Genomic DNA, 18,459 nt, shown 5'->3' with positions numbered 1-18,459 from the left:
CACGGCTGCAAAATACTAACACGCATTCTTTACAGACGAATGGAAAAACTGGTAGAAGCCGACCTCGGGGAAGATCAGTTTGGTTTCCATAGAAATGTTGGAACACGTGAGGCAATGCTGACCTTACGACTTATCTTAGAAGAAAGATTAAGGAAAGGCAAACCTACGTTTCTAGCATTTGTAGACTTAGAGAAAGCTTTTGACAATGTTAACTGGAATAATCTCTTTCAAATTCTGAAGCTGGCAGGGGTAAAACACAGGGGGAGAAAGGCTATTTATAATTTGTACAGAGACCAGATGGCTGTTATGAGAGTCGAGGGACATGAAAGGGAGCAGTGGTTGGTAGGGAGTGAGACAATGTTGTAGCCTATCCCCAATGTTATTCATTCTGTATATTGAGCAAGCAGTAAAGGAACCAAAAAAATTCGAAGTAGGAATTAAAATCCATGGAGAAGGTAGAATGGGATAGGAATGATGATGGAAATAGGATCACGTTTGAGGAAGTGGAGAAAATGGTCAATAGATTGCAGTGCAATAAAGCAGCTGGGGTGGATGAAATTAAGTCGGAACTCATCAAGTACAGTGGAATGTCGGGTCTTAAATGGCTACACAGGATAACTGAAATGGCCTGGGTGTCGGGACAGGTTCCATCAGACTGGACAAAAGCAGTAATCACACCAATCTTTAAACATGGAAACAGAAAAGATTGTAACAGCTACAGAGGTATCTCTTTAATCAGCGTCGTGGGTAAAATCTTCTGAGGTATTGTTGAAAGGAAAGTGCGAGTATTAGTTGAGGAGCAATTGGATGAAAATCAGTGTGGGTTTAGGCCTCTTAGAGGTTGTCAGGACCAGATCTTTAGCTTACGACAAATAATGGAGAAGTGTTATGAGTGGAACAGGGAATTGTATCTATGCTTTATAGATCTAGAAAAGGCATATGACCGGGTTCCTAGGAGGAAGTTATTGTCTGTTCTACGAGATTATGGAATAGGAGGCAAACTTTTGCAAGCAATTAAAGGTCTTTACATGGATAGTCAGGCAGCAGTTAGAGTTGACGGTAAACTGAGTTCATGGTTCAGAGTAGTTTCAGGGGTAAGACAAGGCTGCAACCTGTCTCCGCTGTTGTTCATATTATTTATGGATCATATATTGAAAACAATAGACTGTCTGGGTGAGATTAAGATATGTGAACACAAAATAAGCAGTCTTGCATATGCGGATGACTTAGTTGTGATGGCAGATTCGATTGAAAGTTTGCCGAGTAATATTTCAGAGCTAGATCAGAAATGTAAGGACTATGGTATGAAGATTAGCATCTCCAAAACGAAAGTAATGTCAGTGGGAAAGAAATATAAACGGATTGAGTGCCAAATAGGAGGAACAAAGTTAGAACAGGTGGACGGTTTCAAGTACTTAGGATGCATTTCTCACAGGATGGCAACATAGTGAAAGAACTGGAAGCGAGGTGTAGCAAGGCTAATGCAGTGAGCGCTCAGCTACCATCTACTCTCTTCTGCAAGAAGGAAGTCAGTACCAAGACTAAGTTATCTGTGCACCGTTCAATCTTTCGACCAACTTTGTTGTATGGGAGCGAAAGCTGGTGGATTCAGGTTACCTTATCAATAAGGCTGAGGTTACGGATATGAAAGTAGCTAGGATGATTGCAGGTACTAGTAGATGGGAACAATGGCAGGAGGGTGTCCACAATGAGGAAATCAAAGAAAAACTGGGAATGAACTCTATAGATGTAGCAGTCAGGGCGAATAGGCTTAGATGGTGAGGTCATGTTACACGCATGGGAGAAGCAAGGTTACCCAAGAGACTCATGGGTTCAGCGGTAGAGGGTAGGAGGAATCGAGGCAGACCAAGGAGAAGGTACCTGGATTCGGTTAAGAATGATTTTGAAGTAATAGGTTTAACATCAGAAGAGGCACCAATGTTAGCACTGAGTAGGAGATCATGGAGGAATTTTATAAGGGGGGCTATGCTCCAGACTGAACGCTGAAAGGCATAATCAGTCTTAAATGATGAAGATGATGATGATGATGATGATGATGAGGAGGAGGAGGAGGAGGAGAAGAAATAAAAACTGAGATGTTCGCCGATGACATTGTAATTCTGTCAGAGACAGAAAATGACCTGGAAGAGCAGGTGAACGGAATGGACAGTGTCTTGAAAGGAGGATATAAGATGAACATCAAAAAAAGCAAAACGAGAATAATGGAATGTAGTCGAATTAAATCGGGTGATGCTGCGGGAATTAGATTAGGAAATAAGTGGCTTAAAGTAGTATATGAGTTTTGCTAATTGAGGAGCAAAATAACTGATGATGGTCGAAGTAGAGAGGATATAGAATGTAGACTGGCAATGGCAAGGAAAGCGTTTCTGAAGAAGAGAAATTTGTTAACATCGAGTATAGATTTAAGTGTGAGGAAGTCGTTTCTGAAAGTATTTGTATGGAGTGTAGCCATGTATGGAAGTGAAACGTGGACGATAAATAGTTTAGAGAAAAAGAGAATAGAAGCTTTCGAAATGTGGTGCTACAGAAGAATGCTGAAGATTAGATGGGTACAGAATGAGATTTTCACTCTGCAGTGGAGTGTGCGCAGATATGAAACTTCCTGGCAGATTAAAACTGTGTGCCCGACCGAGACTCGAACTCGGGACGTTTGCCTTTCGCGGGCAAGTGCTCTACCATCTGAGCTACCGAAGCACGACTCACGCCCGGTCCTCACAGCTTTACTTCTGCCAGTATCTCGTCTCCTACCTTCCAATCTTTACAGAAGCTCTCCTCCGAACCTTGCAGAAGTAGCACTCCTGAAAGAAAGAATACTGCGGAGACATGGCTTAGCCACATGCTGGGGGATGTTTCCAGAATGAGATTTTCACTCCGCAGCGGAGTGTGCGCCCGCGAAAGGCAAAGGTCCCGAGTTCGAATCTCAGTCGGGCACACAGTTTTAATCTGCCAGGAAGTTTCATTAGATGGGTAGATCACATAACTAATGAGGAAGTACCGTATAGAATTGGAGAGAAGAGAAATTTGTGGCACAACTTGACTAGAAGAAGGGATCGGTTGGTAGGGCATATTCTGAGGCATCAAGGGATCACCAATTTAGTATTGGAGGGCAGCGTGGAGGGTAAAAATCGTAGAGGGAGACCAAGGGATGAATACACTACACAGATTCAGAAGGATGTAGGTTGCAGTAGGTACTGGGAGATAAAGAAGCTTGCACAGGATAGAGTAGCATGGAGAGCTGCATTAAACCAGTCTCAGGACTGAAGACCGTAACATCAACAACAACACGTGCATTAATGTTTTCAAGAACCATTTTAAAATCCTTTATCTTATGATGACAATAGCATCAACATTTTTGGATTACTTGTAGTACTTTATATGTGTGGTATTAACGTTCGATACCACACTTGTTAGGGGTTGCAATTATCGACCACGGTCCGTATTAGTATCGTGGGATCCGCGAGTTGCGACCAGCGCCGCTCCGCGGCTTCTATCAAGTTTCTAGCGAGCTCTCGTCCACTCTTGCTCCGGACGTCAAGTAGTAAAGTAGCATGGCCTTCAGCTGATAGGAAGCAACCCCTAACAAGGCGCTTAGTAACGTATGGCCTAAGTGAGGCCTCAATAGATATCTGTTTATAATTATATGTATGCGGCCAAGAAGAATCCTGTACAACAAGTTAAGTACAATATATATTATTTTTTACTAACGACTTCTAACTATTTTAGTCGTTGCAGATCCAGACCGTGCAGCCAGCACCTTATCGACGTTACTGACAAACCTGCTGTGATGTACATGTTTCTATTTGGCATTGGTCACCAGTCAACATTGGCGACGACTCGTTAGTCGTCATCATAACAATACGTATTGTGATTTCTTAAGGACATGGGCCTGAAGATGACACTACTGGAGTGTCGAAATCCGTCACGATTAATATATTTTATAATGTGCGTGTGTTGGTATCCCTTATTTGTACAAGATTATGATCACCAGCTGTCCCCCGTCCGTTTCAATAATGTATTATCTGGAACTTCTTTTTACATGGTTTCGCCTTGTTGCTCTGCAGCAGAATGCAGAAGAATAAGCTTATATGGTCTTTTCTGTCCTTTTTTTTGTAATGTCTAATTGCATACGAGGGGCGATCAATAAGTAATGCGATACATTATTTTTTTCGGAAAGCAAGTTGGTTATTTTCAGGATTCCAACACACCGTACTATTCCCCACCCTATCTTTTGGCTACAAACCTTTGTTTTTCAGCGTAGCCCCCAGTCAATGCGACAGCCTTACGCCACCTTACTGGGAATGCCTGTATGTCCACATGGTAAAACTCTGCTGCTCAGTTTCGGATGCAACGTCTTGCTGCATCAATAAATTCCCCATCATCCAAGTATTGCATCCCGCGAAGTGCATCATTCATTGGGCCTAACTGATGGAAGTCGGAAGGTGAGGGACTGAGAGAGAATAGTCCAATGAAGTTTTGTTAGCTCCTCTCGAGTACTGGGACTTGAGCGAGGCCGTATTTTATCATGGGGAAGAAGAAGTTCGTTTGCATTTTTTTGGTGACGAATACGGACGGTGAAGTCGTTTCTTAAATTTCCAGAGGGAATCACAGCTGCGTGTGGCAGCCCGGCACGCGCGAAATCGGAGATGTTTGCACGACCTTGTAGCGATAATGACAGACGCCTCGCACAACGACTCGACGTGCTTTTGTTCGCTCTCGGGTCTCCTTAGACATTCTTTAAAACTATGAACATCTCCGATGCTCTGGTCTTTTGCCAAAAGAAACTCAATAACAGCTGCATTATAGATGTCTTTTTGGAGCTATGTATAGTGCCGCCAACTATATGAACTTCATGAAACTATAGTGTCTGAAGCGGCAACGTTTCACGATGTCCCATAACGAACTCCGCATTTTTAAACTGATAGCGGCCAGCGAAAAACAAGTGTTGCACTACTTATTGAACGCCCCCCGTAGTAATATTTCTTTCTCTTTCTTATAATGTGCATTCTGACTGTGGAGACTGTATTGCTGACACAGGTGATCCTGTTAAACGAACTTGGTGATAACGACAATAAAATTAAAAATTATGTACACCGTATTATAGCTCTCTGAATTGTCATTTTACGGCAATTCTTTTGTGGCTCCTTTTGTATTTGAGCTCCTAGCACTTGTAACTGCCCACGTCGTGTCGTGCCGACTCCACTGCAGCTTGAATGGATTTTTAAGTTTGTTTTATATACCGACTTCTAATTTCAACACACAAGTCTCCAGGGTTGAGCAGTTATTGCACGATGACGACAAGCAATACAGTTTGTTAAAGCGGAGTTCGCCGTTATTAATTATGTTTTTAGATTTAATTTTATTATTCGTACAGAGACTCAACGTTGCTTTGTTTAACAGCGCGTCGTCAAAATAAGTATGAAATGCTAATGTCTTTGCAATACATAATGTCGACTACTGAGTTAAAGTTCGTACCTATTTTGCCATTTTAGAGAAGAGAAATCTTAAGCGCTTCTGCTTCTATAGTCTCAGTATCAAATGTTCATTAATTTCAATTTACTTCCTATCTCAGATCAGTATTTAACATAAATTATATATCAGTGTTATTTCAGAGATATTACGTCGGTTCCACACTAACGGAATAACACGTAATTGTCATTTAACATCACTTTTATTAATAATCCATTTTTATATGACGTAAATGTTAATGAATGATCACTATCCAGGAGGAAAGAGGGATTGATCCTAATCATGAGATAATAGCTTTTAATGAGCCCGCAATCGTTAATTAAGTAAAAGTCACGTTCAAGGATGATACGCGAACAACTTTCGTTACGTCCGTTTTCACGTATCTGTCAAAACTAATCCTGTCGCCCACAATTCAAACTAACACTGACGTTAACCCCTTTTGTCGGAACATCGAATCGTAACTATTATGTGAAAGTTTATTCTAGTCCCCCAATTAATTCCTTTCAGAAACGTGCACGACTGAAGAGCAGAACGGAACACAAACGACTTGTTTTAACAACCGAACAACGCAATGAATTAACATTACAACAATGTCCGCCCAATGAACATCTCTTTGATTTTATCTTTTCTACTCTGCTTAATTAAATTATTCCTAATTACAATTTATTCAGCTATTTAACGAAAACATCTAACAAAAAATAAAATAAATTTATCCCAACGTAAAAGATCCGTTATACACTGGAACACAGGTTACAATGGGTACGCTGCGGCCTAGCTTCAGTCGTGGTCTCGTGGCTACCACTGCCACGCCGTTCTCTTCAGAGAGGTAGTCTTCTCACATGTCAACCCCTTGTAACCGGCAGTGCCGCTGCTGCCCGCTGACTTTCGCCACTTTTCCACACTGTTCCTCGTTGTTCTGCCCGCTGATGCTCTTATTAGTGTCCAAAGACGCTATATGAGTCAGACACAGCAACCGAAATGCTGCCCTGCGGCACCGATAAAGTAGCCGTAACCTCACAACAGGTCAGTCAACGCACTGGATACACAGGTCTGTGAAATTTGTTGATATGTAGTACTACTGAATCAACTCTTACATATTCAGCACTGAACTGCTTCATTAAGATGTCACACACAAAACATATCATGTTGTATCGCAGTGAAGGTCTTTAAATAACAATAGAAGCCCTTAATGACGAAGCTGTGACTTTGAAATGCACGTTGACGCAATAAAACTATTAGAAAGACAACGGACCGAATTATAGTCAAGTTTTTCATTTGGTTTACAGTCACGTTTGGTAAGAACAGGCACAATGGGTACTACGAAACTGGTCTCATTGTATCTGTCAGAATACCTTGACCTTCATGGTTCAGTACGTCGTGCTCTGTGCTAGCAGCCAACGTAGCCTGGGGCAGCTATAAAAGTGGTCTCAAGGCCAGCGTAATGTAATTAAATTACAGCCACCCGGTCTCAGATTAACGCCGCTTGTAATACGGCTGTTAAACGGCACAAGTATAAATTTTGTGCGTCTGCTGCATCGGTCGTTCGTCCGTAGGAAGTGGAGCCTCCTTATAGGGAACTTGGTGCTGTTACAGGCAAGTTAGTGCCGACAAAGTATTCTCTGCCTACTCCAGTCCCGCAGTACTCGCTAAAGTTTAAAGACAGCATCTTACTGATAGGTCGCTAGTATAGCCTGTGTCTTTCGAATCTAAACCGTTGCCTTTCTTTACCGTGAACTAAGGCACGATTCATATAAACTACTTTGAGGACCATGGTTTGAACAAAATACAGTTCACTGCTTGATACTGCAATGCACACACGTTACATCACCGTAATGCTTTTTTTTTTTTTTTTTTTTTTTTTTTTTTTTGTAGGATAATTCATTTTGCATTTGGCTGTTTGTGTCTTATTTTGTCGTGGCAGCTGTACACTTTTTACAATTTCTGATTTTCTGTGTTTTTCAGACGAATGCAGTCTTGATAGCGCTGAAAGAAGAAGTTTACGACGAGGACACATTAAACTTTCGACTGCAGAAAAGCTGTTACCACCATCTGAGATGCATGCTGTTATCTACTAACACGAACTCCAACGTATATTTCAAATAACTTTTCATAACTGGGATTCACAGTCATGTGAAATTTCTTGAAAGACACCATGTTTACCCCAAGACTGTTAAACTTTTTTATTTCCACTATTGCAATTTCGGCCTTAGGCCATTATCAAGTGCAGCTGGAATACAAAATCTTTATAAAATATTTTACAAAAATCGTTGCGTATTTTGACATTCGGCCGAATACACAAAATGAAAAATTCAGCTATGTAACCATGTTTGCCTGCCGGTGTGGTCGAGCGGTTCTAGGCGCTTCAGTATGGAACCGCGCGACCGCTACTGTCGCAGGTTCCAATCCTGCCTCGGGCATAGGTGTGATGTCCTTAGGTTAGTTACGTTTAAGTAGTCGTAAGTTCTAGGGGACTCATGACCTCAGATATTAAGTCCCATAGTGCTCAGAGCCATTTGAACCATTAACCATGTTTACTTACATGTTTTAGCTTTAAGCCATGTCTAATTTGTACAACATGTATAAAGTAGAAATGGCTTAAAACCAAAATATGTAAGTAAACATAGTGACATAGCCGAATGTCAAAATACACTACGATTTTTGTAAAATATTTTATAAACATTTTGTATTTCAGTTGCACTTGATAATGGCCTAAGGTCGAAATTACAATGGTGGAAATAAAAAGTTTATCAGTCACTGGTGTAAACATCATGTCTTTCAAGTACATTTTAACATTCTCTAAAACTTAATTTGCATAGCTGTCACAAGATACTCAGATAAATGTCGTTCTTAATGTATTCGGAGTGTTCAAATACATGCAAAAATGTTGGTTACAGTCTACATTACAACGTCAAATTAGCTAGCACTGCTGCATAAATCGCAGACGCTCTGCTTCAAACTACCCGTCGGGAAATATTCTTTGTAATCAATGACATCTGGTAACCAGTCCGAAAGATGTACCTAGCAACGGAAGCGTTTCAATTCAAGGAATAATTTGGTTTACGTAGGATATCTTTGGAGTGTAAGTTTTTCCCATTTGTTAAAAGCAACATGTGTGCACATGCCTTTTACTTCAGTGATATGTGAAGGTAGTTTCGTAACGTAGACAAGACAGACCGGAAATCAGAACTCTAAGTCATAGAAAATTGTTGGTATATTGGACAGCAACTGATTGGAGACATAAAATAATGTAGTCAAAAAAAAAAGTGAAAGAAGATGTCGAGTGGAAAGATGGCCCAATGAGGCATATAGCCCACAGCGGGTCGAAGATTTAGTTCATGCCGGAGAAGGTTCTGAGGCATTTTGAGAACAATTTTCGTACCATGAATAAGATCCACTCATTCCTGGTTGTTAATTTCAACGTAATCTGTGATAAAGTGTTGCCCTTTCTTCCAGATCTTTATGAGGGGTACCCTATGGGTACTTTCGCATTCCAAGATGAAATCAGCCGTGTACACACAACTGCAGGTATAGTTCGTACTTTGACATTGAATTGCTATAATAATAATTATAAAAGGTGGCAATTTTATTTACGCACTGTCTTTTAAATAGCTATGATGGTATCTGATACTCAAGTACTAATGCAAAGAAAAGTAATGTTGCTAAAATGCTTTAAATTCTTGCTATGATTTAATCTTTAAAATTTAATAATTCTCTTCCTGTTAATATTTAATTAATTAACTTAAGTCGTTCAGATTTCGTAACTCTGACGGCGTTAAAATTTAAAGTTGTTCAGTCCCTGTTTTGTTTTCTTTCAACTGTTGCGAGCCAGCGATGGTGCAATGCTGTTAGCTTTCAAGTCTGCACATTTATAAAAATCAGGCCCAGGAAACACTTTTGTGGTCACGGTTGAAATTTAGACGGTATTCGCGTAATTGTACTGATTAAGAGTTATCGTTTCCGAAATATGCAGGTTCGATTAAAGCTGTGTGCACTTTTGCGCGTATAACGAAAATATTCCTAACACGTCGCGTAACAAAAAGTAACATGCGAATCACGACCGTCGTCAAACGAAGAAAATATATGATGACATAAATGTTCTTCGCTGTTATTCAGGACAGGTTTAGATTAAACATCGCAATTTTCAGTCTTTAGAAATCGCAAGAGGATACACTTTAGAGAAATTTGTTTTGAATAGCTTGTATTTACCTTTTATTATACAACATGGTGATAGTCCGCCAGGATTATCTCTCCCTCTCCTTATTATAGCCTTTATACATTCATATTACATACATCGATTAAGAAACTCTTCTTTCTCTACCGACCAGTACGAGAACAAAATCCACCCAGACAAAATGTCTTACATAGAATCAGTTCTCACTTAACAATCGTATATAGTTTCGTAGTACAAACAATGCTAGTTTATTCCGTGAACTATAAAGTCTTTGATTCACTGAGCACAAAAATTAAAACAATAAAATTATAATTACATATTTAATATCGTCAATTCTCCTTTATATCATGACAATAAGATTTGACATCGTTGTAATATTTTTTTTCGTCGTTGTAGCACTACAACATACAGACAGGCACCACATCTCACGTTGACCAGCATGCTACATCACCCGAACTTAATGCCATGAAACATGTGAGGGACTGTTTGTAACACTGGATGCAACGTAGCGGACAAAATCTTTACAATTTGCTAGATGACCGCCATCTAATTACTAATGAATGGCTTTAAATGGTAATGATATACGTGCAGAAACTTGTGTACTCTCTTTCTCTCCAAAATGAGGTCTTTATCAGGGCTACAGGCGTTATTACATGACGTTATATAGGTGTTTGTTGTGTATGACTACGTTTTATCGAGCTTTGCTTACTTAAGTGTGTAGCTCTAGATCACTTCGCATAACAACCTATCACAGCACTCCAAACTCGATAACGAGGTTCATTATAATAAAATCCTAAAAAAAATACACATAAAAAATTGCCCCTTTTAGATCTGAATTTTTATGGAGAAAGGAAAATTTTTCTTTATGTGGTAATGTCCTTAGCTGAATTTTTATTGATTTTAGATGCAAAATTTATACAAAAATATGTACCCATTGTCAAAACATCCTTTGTACACTTCTTTTCATTTAATGGACTAGAATAACTAATTATGAAAAATTCTCTATTGTACTAAATAGTAAAACGATCATTCAATAATTACAATGCAAAATAACAGCAGCATTATTCAATTACGCATTGCAATGCAGCGAATCATCCACATCCGTCTATTCTGGTCACTAGTTCTTGCACTCTACTCGGTTGATTTGCTGATATTTTCCTACTGATGTCCAACAGCTGGCAGCGATTGTGCCTGATAAAAGGTTGATAAATCAGCCAACCAGTTGCAAACAAAGGTTTATTAGCCCTTCACCTAGGTTTAGATATATGTAAAAGTATCTTCTTCAGAAGTAGTGGGCCCTGTTACATCACATGATGATACATTAGATTAGAAAAATCCGAGCGGCTCTTGTCGTATAGAAATTTGACAAAAAAAATATTATCGGAAGCCATAGCTTTAGACAGCAGCCAGATTACATATGTCGTACTCCAGAATGAATACTCACTAGTAATTGCCCGTAAGTAGAGGCTCTTCACGAATGGCAACGCTGATACCAAACTCTTACTCTCACAAATGTTAGACAAATCATTAATAAACATGAAAATTACCTTACAGCAAAAATTACTCAATCTTTAATGAAAAATCTAAACTTCCCTGGTATGAATGTCTCCTTCAACAATGATTCTAGCTATTCGCTACGGCTGTGCCGATAACTAAAAATATTATCTCCAGTCCTCTTCATATTCTTTTCTAATCTCATTACATCTCATTTCATTCTAAATCACTAATCAAATCCTTTTCCTCTGTTTCACAATATTCAACCACGAACCACCTTGCTTAAACACAAATGAACTTAATTTTACGTCTACATTCACACGAGTTCTGTACTTGGCGGTTGTCTCACTGCTCCTGTAACGATAGAATTCCAGCGCTCCTCGCTGCCAAGCAGGGATGACGAAACAAACACGTCTTCTAGCGACAGAGCTACTCTGACAGAAGACTGCGTGCGAATAACAAGTGATTCAAAACTGTCCCTCTTAACGCAAACAACAAACTTCCAATACACCTGTGTCAAAAGGTGTGCGCCTGCTGGGTTCCTAGCCGAATAACAGGCCATAAAAGATTACTTTCTCGCATTTGGATATTTGCGTCTTACTTTGGTGGTACAGATGTACGTTTTCTAAAACTTCTAATTTTCAGTATTTTTGAAACAACTATGTTCTTGGCACTGCCTGGAGTTAAAGTTTACCAAGATGACAGATTAAACTTGTGTCTCCAGAAAATGGTCGTACTCGGATAAACGCCGTAATTCAGGTATCCCGGATATTCAGATAAATACACATCCGTCTGTTAGTACATATGATTACGGTCTACATTAGACGATCAAATCCCCTTGCACTGCTGTATAAACCGCTGACAATAGTGCTTTGAGCCACCTCCTTACGCAATCTTCTTTGTGTTCCTTGACATCTAGACACCAATGCAAATGATTTAACTGGCAGCTGGAACGTTTGAGTTCAAGAAATCAATTGATTTCTTAAAGATATGTCTGGCGTGGAAGTTTTCTGTGTCCTCTGACAGCAACACTTGTGTGCATGCTTTTATTGCTGTGTTTGAAGAAGGTTGTTCCCTAAAATAGGCCACAGGGACATACCAGACCTCGAATTCATAGAAAAATATTAGTAGCAGGTCACAAATGCGGCCTTTAATCCACAATGTAGTTCAGGCCGGAGAAGGTTCTACGACGTTTGGTGCCATGAGGAAACCCCACTCATACCATTGTATTTCAACATGCTAGATGATCAAGTGTTGCCCTTTCTTTTATGTCTTAAAAGAAGATGAGCAGCCTACTGACACTATCGTCTTCCAGCATAATAACAACCGTGTTTACAGAGCTGCAAGCATGAGTTCCTTGTTCGACGAACAGACACGCACCATCCCATGTTTGTAACAACAGGTGAACCGTAACAGCTAAAATATCCACCAATTGTTAACTCTGCAGCATCTACTCATGAAAAAATGACTTCAGCTGGCTATGCTATACCTGAAGAAACTCTTGGACTCCTACCCTCGCTCTACGGTCGCAGGTTCGAATCCTGCCTCGGGCATGGATGTGTGTGGTGTCCTTAGGTTAGTTAGGTTTAAGTAGTTCTAAGTTCTAGGGGACTGATGACCTCCAATGTTAAGTCCCATAGTGCTCAGAACCATTTTTCTTCTCCTCGTGGAACTGAGACGACTGGAGAGACTAATAAATAATAACCGTTTCAGAAAAATTAGATGATTTATTCAAGAGGAAGAGCTTTAAAAACTGAGCGAGTCATGAAGCATCCCCAACTCTCTTGTGGTTCCCTTTTTAGGTACTCCACGTCGACGCCTGCTCGTAGATACGTATCGTCGGTAGGTTTTCCGGCTTTACTTCCCGACGTGACAGCGACGACTCTAGGATGAGGTGCCGGCCTTGTGTTTTGCTATTACTGTGAGTCTTGTAAATATCGATTTTATTTACTAATTTTCCCGGCTAAAACTCTCCCCTTTTATGATTAATACAGCCTGCGCCACCTTTCTGAGGGAGTGGGGACGTCAAAGAGTCACAAAATTTCATATTAAACCGTCCGTAAAACACGTAAACGTTCACTTCAGTTAGCGTGTTAGTTAATGCCTACGCTTTCCGCTAGATGGTGCTGACTTACTGCTGAATTGCATAGGTTCCGTAAAACCTTCACTGATTAGTACTAGGTAAATAAAATAAGTACAACATTCTTGCATTTCACTTTCACTCTATATTCAAGGGTTAAGATGGTGATGGATGATGGTCTATTTAAAAGGTTCCTAGCCTGGAGGAATCTAAATAGTCCGCAAATGCCGATATGCACGCGCTCTACGTCCAGATTCGCAACTAACGGCACACGACACAATCAAAAGTCCACACGTTAATATCTGAAGACCGGTACCTCTGAATTCACTCGTATCAGCAGATAATTTGAGTTTCTATCATCTATATGTCCGTAAAGTTCCAATCTAGCACTAAAGTACTAAAATCTCCTTAATACTCCGTTGCTACCAACAGTCAGAAATCATACACTACTTCACTTTTAATCTCCCTAATATTCTAACAGTTTATCGTGAATCTTAACACGATAAAGTCCAATCTAATTATTGTCTCGCTGACTGACACGGGTTGCCCGCCCTTTAACGAAACAATCAAGGAAAAAAAGGCGGCAACAATGACGATCAGGCCTTTTTATAGGTTTTTCATCACAAGAGTTTAACGTCACTGCCTTCTCCTTGACGGAGCTTCCGTGGCTTTGCTGTACTTAGACGTTAAACTACTTGCTGATATGTTATAATTTTGATCTGCAATTACCGAACTCTGATCCTACACTATTTTCCCCTCAAAAAATTCTATTCTTAATATTAAATTATTCTTTCTATAGCTTTTATCACTGTAAACTGAACCGAGGTGTTACAGTCAGTAACCAGTTGGCCCGCTTCTGGCCCTTATGCAAGCAGTTATCCAGCTTGGCATTGTTGACAGAGATGCTGGATGTCTTCCTGTGGGATATTGTGCAAAATTCTATCCAACTGGCGCGGGTGAAGGAAATCGTCGACATACCGCTATGCCGTAAGGGTGCCGCGGATGAGAATCAAACGGGGCCCGATATAGAAAGAAACCGCGCCCCAGACTATAACCTCAGGCTGTCGGACTGCACGGCGGGTGAAAGCCGGGTTAGTATCGCACCGCTGTCAGGGGCGTCCCCAGGTAAGTCTTCGTTGATCGCCGAAGCTCAGTTCGAAGTGCGGCTCAACAATGAAGACAATTCTACTCCAGTTACTGAAATTCCAAGTCAAAGACGTGCCTGGGAACTCCGCAGACAGCAGTGGGATAGCAATCTGACTGTCGACCGCCTTACGGCACGAGATCCTCTGGGATGGTCTGAGGCATGACCCCTTTGGTTGTCATCCCCACACCCGTACGGCAAAACGGAGCGTCGACGGTAATCGACGCAACGTTTTGTTGTCCTTCATGGCAAGCCATCCTGGGCTTCCATTTCATCAAAATACACTACAGCCCATTAAAATTGCTACACCACGAAGATGACGTGCTACAGACGCGAAAATTAACCGACAGGAAGAAGATGCAGTGATATGCAAATGATTAGCTTTTCAGAGCATTCACACAAGGTTGGCGCCGGTGGCGACACCTACAACGTGCTGACATGAGGAAAGTTTCCAACCGATTTTTCATACACAAACAGCAGTTGACCGGCGTTTCCTGCTGAAACGCTGTTGTGATGCCTCGTGTAAGGAGGAGAAATGCGTACCATCACGTTTCCGACTTTGATAAAGGTCGGATTGTAGCCTATCGCGATTGTGTTTTATCGTATCGCCACATTGCTGTTCGCGTTGGTCGAGATCCAATGGCTATTAGCAGAATATGGAATCGGTGAGTTCAGGAGGGTAATACGGAACGCAGTGCTGGGTCCCAACGGCCTCGTATCGCTAGCAGTCGAGATGAAAGGCATCTTACCCGCATGGCTGTAACGGATCGTGCAGCCACGTCTCGATCCCTAAGTCAACAGATAGGGACGTTTGCAAGACAACAACTATCTGCACGAACAGTTCGACGATGTTTGCAGCAGCATAGACTATCAGCTCGGAGACCAAGGCTGCGGTTACCCTTGACGCTGCATCACAGACAGGAGCGCCTTCGTTGGTGTACTCAACAACGAACCTGCGTGCACGAATGGCAAATTGTCATTTTTTTCGGATGAATCCATGTTTTGTTTATAGGATCATGATGGTCGCATCCGTGTTTGGCGACATTGCGGTGAACGCACATTGGAAGCGTGTATTCGTCATCGCCATACTGGCGTATCACCCGGCGTGATGGTATGGGGTGCCATTGGCTGCACGTCTCGGTCACCTCTTGTTCGCATTGAAGGCTGTTCGAACAGTGGACGTTACATTTCAGATGTGTTACGACCCGTGCCTCTGCCCTTCACTCGATCCCTGTGAAACCCTACATTTCAGCAGGATAATGCACGACCGCATGTTGCAGGTCCTGTACGGGCCTTTCTGGATATAGAAAACGTTCGACTGCTGCCCTGGCCAGCACATTCTCCAGATCGCTCACCAACTGAAAACGTCTGGTCAATGGATCCCGAGCAAATGGCTCGTCACCATACGCCAGTCTCCACTCTTGATGAACTGTGGTATCGTGTTGAAGCTGCACGGGCAGCTGTACCTGTACACGCCATCCGAGCTGTGTTTGACTCAATGCCCAGGCGTATCAAGGCCGTTAATACGACCAGAGGTGGTTGTTCTGGGTACTGATTTCTCAGGATCTATGCACCCAGTTTGAGTGAAAATGTAATCACACGTCAGTTCTAGTATATTTGTCCAATGAATACCCGTTTATCATCTGCATTTCTTCTTGGTGTAGCAATTTTAATGGCCAGTAGTGTAATACTCGCCCGCGCACTCCGCAAGTTTCTACCGCTTGTTTGCCAAACCTTACCTTGGCCAGACAGGTTGCCGGATCTCTGCCCATTTCAGATCCCTTGGAGCATTATGGGCAGGGTGCTTTAACCAGCTAGTCATTTTGGTGATCTAACGCGCAAACTGGACAGAATCTGGTACGATATCTCTCAGGAAGAATCCAACAATTCTGTTAATCAACAACAATCCGAATAACCGCTTGGATAGGAAGCAGAGGTGGATCATCGCGTTATTGACTTGCTCAGTTTCTGATGCCCTTTCTCTTGAATAAATCATTGAATTTTTCTGATATGAAGCAATGTCTTTCGTTTTTTTTAGTGGATTTTCCTAGCCAATTTAATGATTATAATTTTTCCTGCAGTATTACAGATGGCCCAGTTAGCAGTGAGATAAGTGGCAAACTTAACATTAAAACCGGGGAAGATTTAGAAGACATAGGCTTCTTCTCCTCCTGCACAAGCCATGGATAAAAATCAGGGAATTTTATCTGTTCAAGCTTTAAAGCATGCCTGACCACCGTTTCTTGGTCTTTCAGAATATGTTGTTCCCTTAAGCCTATAGTGCAACACTCTTCTTGGGGTCCTCTCTCTCGGCATCCTGTCTACATTCTGTCTCCAATCATTTCTATAGTTTGCAGTGTTTTTCTGCCAAAGAATTTATTCATATTTCTTCTCCTATTTCTTTCATTTGCAGTTTTAACTGAATGGGTACAAAGTTTACTGTTCTCAAGAACAGCATTTCGATAACCCGTATCCGTTTCATCAGCATTTGTCAAGATAAACGTCACAGATCAATTACTTGATAAAACTTCATTTGTGTTTATTTTCTGGTTTCAGCTATTAGGATTCGATTTTTTGTTCCACATGTTTGCCGGAAGATGGATAATTTATTTCTAAAATCCATTCCGTGTTTATTATTGACATATTAATAATAGGTAATTAAAAGCCATGATTGGTTAAAATTTTGGTTCTAACGGTGTATTTACCCTTAACTGATTGCAATTTTGGTTCTAACGGTGTAAGGTCATTGTTTCTGTCTTATTTATGGAAATATTTTAGTATTATGACCCTTGCGTAGCTTCTGTAACGTATACACTGCTCTTCCCAGGTCGTCTTCAGTTTTACTTGTAAGAATCTGATCACCATCAAACAGCTTTGTCATAAGCGCAAAATTTGGAGCAATACAAATACCTCGTCAATTTTATACATTCATTCTCCAATTAGACGGTCAATACAAATTTTAAACAAAGTAGGAGACAGCTTACAACCTTTCTTTACATATTGGTTTATATGTATGATTTTTGGTATACCTTCCCTTTCCGACATGTGCACTGATTGTTGTACCTTTAGATATACAGTTTATTACTTTAATTAGATGATTCGGATAACCTCTAGAGTCATAGTTTCCCATAATTTCTTCTTGCTTACTCTGCGGAACGCTTTTTCGTAATAAATAAGGCTGCGTGAGTTTCATAGTTTATCTCCTTAACTCTAAAAAATGGCATCAGTACAGGATCTAAAGCAGTTTTGTTCTTCTAGTAATAGAACGTCTGTGGCGGCTCGTAACCATTTATTTAATACTCTATATTTCACATCCTGTATTCAAAACACATATTCCCTATAATTTTCACAGTTGTTCTAACACCTTCTTTAATTATAGGCCTAGCTTGAGCATGTGGCCTCAATCTTGGAATCTGACATCCATTTCAACGCCTATTAATCAGCTGCAGAACTCTCCTATTGAGTATTGGGCCCCCTTATCTTCTTATTTCAGAATTAAATTCCATTTTCTCTAATAGCCTTCCTTTTCTTCTTTTAATTCTATTTCTAATTCCTCTGTGATAATGGCATCTAAGTTTTCATAAATAAGCCCATCGTTTCCTTCTTCTTTCTCCAGGGAGTTATTAGTCCTTGAATCTCCATGATGTTGCACCATTGTTCTCCTTCGATTACATTTATATTTGCTACATCTTTCCCTTCACTGTCTAGACGTTTAAGCTCTTTATAGGCTATCATTTGTATCCTCTGTATGTTATCTTCAACGGTGCTTATAAATTTGCCCCAACGCTTTTACATTCGCTCTTCTATACCTTTTCATTCTCTTCCACCTTTGCAGGACATTTATTTTTGATGTTAGAACATAGTGATCCATTGGTTCGTCACTTCCCCGAGAGCCTCTTACATCTTTCACTTGTGATGACACTCTGTTATTCGTGATTACATGTCAGTTGCGACCCACGTGCCCATGTTCACTAAGTAAATTATGGATGCCTTTTTTTTCTAAATATCTGCTGTCCTCAATTTCTTAAATCCTGCGAATTGTTTCAGCTTCCCTTAGCTGCCATTCATAAACCTTCACCAGAA

Source organism: Schistocerca piceifrons, chromosome 6 (assembly GCF_021461385.2).
Source record: "Schistocerca piceifrons isolate TAMUIC-IGC-003096 chromosome 6, iqSchPice1.1, whole genome shotgun sequence".
Taxonomy (NCBI): Eukaryota; Metazoa; Arthropoda; class Insecta; order Orthoptera; family Acrididae; genus Schistocerca; species Schistocerca piceifrons.
The sequence above is the reverse complement of the archived record's forward strand: the minus strand, read 5'-3'. Positions refer to the sequence as shown.